The sequence below is a fragment of the Stegastes partitus genome, unplaced genomic scaffold (assembly GCF_000690725.1).
Source record: "Stegastes partitus isolate 25-593 unplaced genomic scaffold, Stegastes_partitus-1.0.2 Scaffold1253, whole genome shotgun sequence".
NCBI lineage: Eukaryota > Metazoa > Chordata > Actinopteri > Pomacentridae > Stegastes > Stegastes partitus.
Genome location: NW_007578984.1, coordinates 207,310 through 214,635, shown reverse-complemented (window position 1 = coordinate 214,635; position 7,326 = coordinate 207,310). Strand labels below are relative to the sequence as shown.

The following is a 7,326-nucleotide window of genomic DNA, read 5'->3' as shown; positions in this document are numbered from 1 at the left end:
GTTAGCACCAGCTGACAGCAGGGTGCTAAGCTAACGGTCAGGTTGAATGTTGTGCTCTCTAAGCTAACGGTCAGGTTGAATGTTGCGCTCTCTAAGCTAACGGTTAGCACCCAGCTGACAGCAGGGCGTCTGAACTGCATCTCATTTGATCAACGGTGTCAATTTATGGCTCCATCTGACAGGTGGGAATAAATGAATTACATTTAAGTCCATTCTCCATGTTTCAGGCAGTCTTATGCATGTTTACGGTTTTACGTGTTTCTTACTGCGGCGACAAAGTAAATCTGAAGTAAAGCCTTTGTGCAGTGAAGACAGAAGCCTGTAAACACTGACCGACGGTCTCTAGTGAACGGAGGTCTGCATAGAAAACACATCCACAAGCGGCAGTCGGGATTTTCAAGCGACTTCCATGAAAGGGCTGGACTGAGGGCCACAGAGATCCAGCGCCTCATCCGGCTGTCCAGAGTCCAGCTCCTCCCACTCACAGTCTGGAGCGACTCGGTGGGAGAGCAGCCGAGTCGTGACTGAGTGCAGCTTCATAAGAGCCACGATTAAAGAAATAAAACCAGAGACGGCCTGCTTCCTGATTTGTCCTCCGTGTGCTGAGGTGTCGTTTGTAGCCGTCTGGCTGTTTCACAACCCTGAGGTGAAACCGGAGGAGCGGATCCTCTGCATCAGCCCGACACGTCTGTAAACACAGAACACGACCAGGATGTGAAGCGCCTCGGGTCAGGGAGCTCCGTGGCCGTGAAACAGGCCTGAACAGGTCCAGGCTTGGCTCTGGGACCTCTCAGACGTGGAAGCAGCAGCAGACGGCGGCTTCGGCTTTGCCAGAATGTGTCTGCAGCTGCATTTCCACCACATTTGTTTCAGATTAATGCTGCTCTGGGCCAGAAAACATGGCGACCGCTGGTTTCTTCTGGAGGGGAGCCGACGCTTCCAGTTCACAGATACTGGGAAATCTGAACTACTACGGCTTTGGACGGAATAAACCTGTAAACCCACAACATGTCAGCTGGACAGGACTAGTTTTAAGGAACTACTCATAGTTGGACACAAAGGAGTACTTTGACTGGATGGTTCCTTTAAAAGTGCTTGGACAGAAAAAAACACTTTAAGTGGAATAAACCAATTAAAGCACAACTTGTGAGTTAGAAAGTACTATTTTTGAGGAACAAACCTTTAAAAACATAAGTTTTTGGACATAATTAGGTATTCTGAGTGAAATAAAAGTAATATTAAGTATATTAAGCACTATTTTGAATGGAATAAACCTTCAAAACTATAACCTGTTAGTTAGGAACTACTAATTGGGATATACCAAACCTTTAAACGATGAGGACGTTGACAGAACGTTGTATTTTAAGTGGAATAAACCTGTAAAAATGTAAGTAATTGGACACAATGAAGTACTTTAGGTGACATAAACCTTTGAAACTATACATATTTATAGTATTTTTGGGTTAAATAAACCCTTAAAACTATAAGTCGGCTGTTAGAAAGTACTAAGTGGGTGGATTAAACTTTTAAAACTATGAGTACGTTGACAGAACGTTGTATTTTGGGCTGAATAAACCTGTAAAAACACAACCTGCGAGTTAGAAAGTACTATTTAAATGGAGTAAAGTGTTACAAATATCAGTAATTGGACATAATTAAGTAAGTACTAAACCTTTAGAACCATACCTTGTAATATATAACATGTATTTAAGTGGAATAAACCTTTACAACCATAATTAATTAGTTAAGAGTTCCAACTATGACTATTTGAGAGGACAGTCTGCGCCTGCAGCGGCAGCAGGAGACGAGCCCGTCGAAGGTCTAACGCTACCTGGAGGATGACATCTACAACAGAACATTACAGCAGGTTCTTACAACACATGTGGACAGCTTTTTGAGTTAAATTTCGAATGTGTAAAGTCGTGACTTACAACAGGCTCGAGCCTCTGGTTTGAGGCGACACCTGCTTCGTTCTCCAAAGTCCAATTCTAAGATAAAAGCAAAATAAACAGGATGCTCTTGAGACAGTACCAGACGTTACTACAGCACTACAGCGACGGCAGCTCCTGGGGATGCAGTGGTTTTTCTACATCATTACAGACAGGCAGACCCCTTTAGCTAGTCCTACACAGGGAACAGGACCTGAACCGAACCTCAGAGGACTCGAACGGACTCGTCACAAAGCACACAGGTGCTTCTCGTGTTCTGCCGAGTGCCCCAGCTCCTTCGCTACTGCTGGCCGGTCCGGTGAAAGACGAGCGCTCTGAAAAGGCTGCTGCAGCTCGGAGCCGAACACACAGCGCCGGCGGTGTCAGCAAACAGAACCGTGGACGGACTGGGGTCCAAACCCGGCAGCCACCGTTACAGTGACGTAACGTCTGAGCGTTGGCTCTGCAGAACTTAAACACCAAAACAGGAGGTTTGCAGCAGCAGAAGCAGAACCGAACTCTGCTGTCGGGTTTCAGACGCCTGCTGGAAGGAACCAGGCCTGTTTAACAAGTTCTAGCCGACCAGTACCAGCAGCTCTTCGTCACATGACAGGACAGCTCCAACAGCCCCGGAGGCTTCGTTTATGGGTTTCCATGTATGGAGGGACTGTTCACTCAGATGACTGATTATCCGTCAGCAGCACTGACGGACCATCTTTTCATTTAATCATCTATGTTTTGTGTTGATTGCTGTCACTGAAAACGCACAGGTGTGTAGTTTTCTGAGCCGTTACACCCTGTTGGGCTCGACACATGTGCAGAACTTATAGAACAGCTGCTTCTGGGCTTCACCGAGCAGCTCTCAGGGATCCATACGTGGCTTTAACTACATGAACCAACATGTACAACACTCCCCCTGACGGGCAGACGTCCTGTTGGAACTGAGTGAAGTCAGCCGGACCTCCATCACGAAGCCCCACAGAAACCTGCAGGTCCAGTGTGAAGCTACACAGCACCAGAACCCCTGAGGAGCGTGTCAGGCTTGACATGGAGCGTCACCGGACACTTTCAGAATAAAAGGTTAGTAAATGAGAGCCCGAGCATCAACGTGTGGCATCACGTCCACCGTCACGCCTCAGCGCTCAGCGGGCGTCCAGCCGGCACACAGCGCCGTCATTCTGGGCGAACCTGGATTCGGTCCGATCTGACTGGATGCTGTGCGTTTAAAACTTGTTTTCAGGAAGTCATGGCAGCCCGTGTGAGGCGTGAATGTTCCTGAGGTCAGCCAAAGGATGCAGCACGACGTCAGCTGGACCGAATCCAGACGCCTGCCGGGCCAGAACGGGCCTCCGGCAGCACCGCAGCGCTAAAAACTGTTGTGTCCATGGAGCGACGGCTGACCAGGACCACAGCCACCCAGCTGCCCTCCCGCCTCCATCAATCAAACATGAAGAAAAACAGAACATAAGCATGCCGGACAGGAGTTAAGACCAGAGCAGAACACACGGTTCTGAGGAGAACTACCACTACCAAGATACTACAAACTCACAAATGGGCTGCTCCATCGCAAATCATCCGTCTACGACTTACCTGAGGCTGTCTCATCAGAAGCTCTACGTATCTGGAAACGTTAGCTGTGAGGTTTTCATTTTGTTTTGTTTTAAATCACCATCGACCCACTTCCAGCAGGTGTTTCCTTCATGGTTAGATCTGAGTCTGTTTGAACAACAGTAAAGATAAAAACCTGCAATGTTCTGGTATTTCTCATCCTGTCCCTGATCCAGAACCTGTCATATCAGACAGCACATCAATAATCGGATTACTGATGAGATGAACTGTGAAAAAAAAAGTCATGAAAAGTTCCATGTCTGATGTGGTTCAGGAACATCACTAGTTTTTGTTAATGAGCTCAAAGATGGAACTTTTCATGACATATTTCATCTCATCAATAACCAGATTATTGATCTGCTGTCCAATATGACAGGTTCTGGATCAGTGACATGATGAGGAACAACAGAGAACATTCCAGGTTTTCACCTTTAATCGTTCCTCAGATGTTCAAACAGCCTCGAGTTTCGATGTGAGAACAAACCTGCAGAAAGTGAGTCGACAGGCAGGTTTTGAAAATGTTTCTCTCAGAAAGTGTTTGCTATATGAAGCTAAAACATCCCGAGTAGCTTCATAAACATCCAGATTTTCCACTGTCTAAACTTCAGGTAAGCCGGAGATGGCGGTTGTCCCAGCAGCTTTGCGATGGAGCGACCCAGATGCTTGCTACCAACCTGCGGCTCTGCTAGCATTGCTTGTCATCTCACTTAGAACAGGATCGACTGAATGAAACCCTGGTTTCTGTTCGAGCTACAATTGACACTCGATGTTTGACTCGGTTGGTCTGAACGAGGTGAGACTTTGTGTTTTAACCAAGCAACGGCACACCTGTAGATGAGTAGCGAGCACGTGGTTCGTCAAGATCACTGATCACTTCCGCAAGAAACACGGCCACGTAGCCGCAGCGCTGCAACGGACCTTCGTGAAGCTTTTCACAGCGAGCGGCGTCTGGCGGTGACGTCCGGCTTCCACCTGGCGTGATCGGCTCACTTACAGGTGCAGCAGGCGGACTCTGATCCACCACCTCTACGTTTGTGCACCAACCAGAACATGCCGTTTAGATTTTGTGCAGCCGGCTTAGAAAGATTCACTCCAATCCCTGACTGCACCGCATGTGGCGGACCGATTTCTCACAGAAGGATGTTAGTTGAGAGGGGGGAAAGATGAAGGGATCAAATGAAGAACAAACCCTGGATTTGAGAAGAACAAAGCAGCCCTTACCTTGCTTCCCTCGGCTTTCGGCTCCTGTGATTGCAAGTGATTCAGAGAGGAATGTTTAAAAGTGCTGCTGCAAACATGAGCTGGGCTCAGCTGGACACCAAGTCAACAGCTTCATCCAATCACAGTACTGCACCACGGCGCCACACAGAGCATTATGTGTCTCCCACAAGCCCTTCCCTGGTTCTAACCAACGCCCGCCATGACAGCATCTCAGCTACAACACGTGTGCGTAAACTCAGACAGAAGCACGTTGCTGCACCGTCACAGGCTGTGTTCAGAGCTGTTAACTGTGAGAATGTCCGACCTGGGAGTTCTTGTATTTCTACCATCATATAAAACCTGTGGAGCCATTTTAGAGGTTTAATATCTCCAGAAATAAAAGTCCAACAGCCGAGGAACGTGGTGACTCAGACAGAACGGTTTCCCAACAGCTGAGTGGATCCATCAGAGGACACATTCTCAACTTCTGTGAAAATGGAAAAATGTGCATAGTTTCCAAACTTAGGTGGTGTTGTGTCTCCAGAGAGTTCCTGTCAGTGTCTGTCTATGGATGGATCCATGTTCCACCAACTGTTGAGGCTCTAGCATCAGCAGAACCTGGCGTGGTGATGTTGGACCAGACGAGGCTCCAGGTTTACATGTTTTACCACAGTGAGTCTGTTTGGATCATTCCAGACCCATTCTGAGTCCTCCTGAACATATTCAGTGCCATTTCAGACAGTTGTTGAATCCTTTTGGGGAATTCTGTCGTGATTCTGTGCCATTATTGAGTAATTTTGGACATTGAAATGTTTCTGTCATTTATAACATATTTCTGAGTCATTTTGGACAAAGTTGAGGTGACTTCAGACACACTCTGTGTCCTTGTGGACATGTTTATGTCTTCATGGACTAATTTGGAGTCATTTTGTCTCAAGTTATTTTGGGCACAGACGGTCGTTTCCAGCAGATCTCGATAATTGAAAGGATCCAGCAGAGCTCACATTTTAAATGTCTGGTTCTTAAAACTTGAAGGAGGTGTTGTGGCTCCAGGAAATGAACATATACGGATGGGTCCATGTTTCCTACTAAAAACTCATCCGGTTCAGTGTTCATACGAAACCACGCTTCACATGCAGCTAAAGTTAAACATGAAGACAACCTGAAGCATCTGGTAGCTCTGCACATCTAAACCAACAACCAGAACCTGTGAACTCCAGGTTCTGGTTCCTACCAATGATCCACGTCAACATTTAGTGTAAACATCTAATAACTGGAGCCTTGTCTGGTCCAACTCCACCACATCAGGTTCATGTTAGAGCATCAACAGTTGGTGAAATGTGACCAAAGACTGGACTTTACTCATTTTGGACAACGGTTATCTTCTTTTGGACACATTTCCAGTAATTCTAGACAAGGTTAGGTCACTTTGGACAGGCACGATTACCAGGAAATGTGGAAACATCCATATGCACGCAGTACAACCCTGGTTTGTAAATTCTGCACCTTAGTCTATTTTCAAGGACCGATAATCAAACATGTGTCCTCTGCTCGATCCGCTCTGTGTCCTCACCACACGTCATGGCTGAAAATCAAAGACAGGTTTCTAAAAAGGGAAAAATAGACCAATCCCCAGGTTCCAAAACATGAAATTCCCAAAATTCAGCCAAAATATTTCACAGAGCTTAGCTTTAGTAAACAAACCAGTAAACTCTGAGCTGAATGTGAGACGGTGCAGCGACGCTGATGTTAACGGGGTTCAAGTTAAACTGAAGGACATTCAGTGTCCCAACATCAGTCGTGTCTGTCTTTCCTACATCACTGATGAAGCTCTCGTAGTTTAAAGAGCGTCGCCATGCTGTCAGTGGGGACAGTACATATGTGCTGATCCAGAAAGTGCCCTTGAGTTACTGAAGGTAAAAGACACGAGGCTCCTCTGCAGGAACCCTGAGATAACACACTGAGCTACACTGAACTGCTCCTCACGACTAACGAGGGAAATAAAGGCGAGGACTGCACATGAGAAGAGGAGAATATTAATAAAGCAGCACTGCAGAGGGCTGCCTTCACAACACACAGGCTGCTGACAAGTGGTTCATCACTGGTCGCACATTTTAAATGCACACAGAGCTAATTAGTGAAGTGACTCTTCCCCTCCTGATTCTTCTTCATCCTTGAGCGTGGTACAACAGTAATATCTGCTCAGTGTACCGTGTGCATGCTGAGACTGTTAACGCTGTGTTCACACTGTGAGCAACATGACAACCGGCGGACCGCATCCTGCTGCAGGAACTCATCGCCGCCTGCAAGTCAGGCCGCCGGAGACGACCACGCTTCCACACGCCGAATACACGCCTGTGTTACTGCTGAAGCTTTTATTCATTGTCATGCCAGCTGAGGTAAATAGTGGTCATGAGATCTGAGTGAAGGGCACATTTACAGGTATGATCCTGAGTGGGCTTAACCACCAAGTGACATGAACGGGTCAGCAGGTATGCTCTTTTAACCTGCTGGATCTCCATGGTAACTGATGCTGCACAGCCTGATCTCCATGGTAACTGATGCTGCACAGCCTGATCTCCATGGTAAC

General features: G+C 47.0%; 1 protein-coding gene across 1 annotated transcript in view; it reads right to left on the bottom strand.

Annotated features, from left to right (window-relative positions):
- The window catches only part of zmynd11 (zinc finger, MYND-type containing 11), a 19,240-nt gene extending 14,382 nt beyond the window's left edge, over positions 1-4,858 (bottom strand). The window contains exons 1-2 of the mRNA XM_008297851.1: positions 4,758-4,858; positions 1,932-1,988 (exon numbers count right to left, since the gene is read on the bottom strand). The gene's annotated coding sequence lies outside the window, so the exon portion shown is untranslated. The remainder of the gene's footprint in view (positions 1-1,931; positions 1,989-4,757) is intronic.
- Between the last annotated feature and the right edge of the window lie 2,468 nt (positions 4,859-7,326).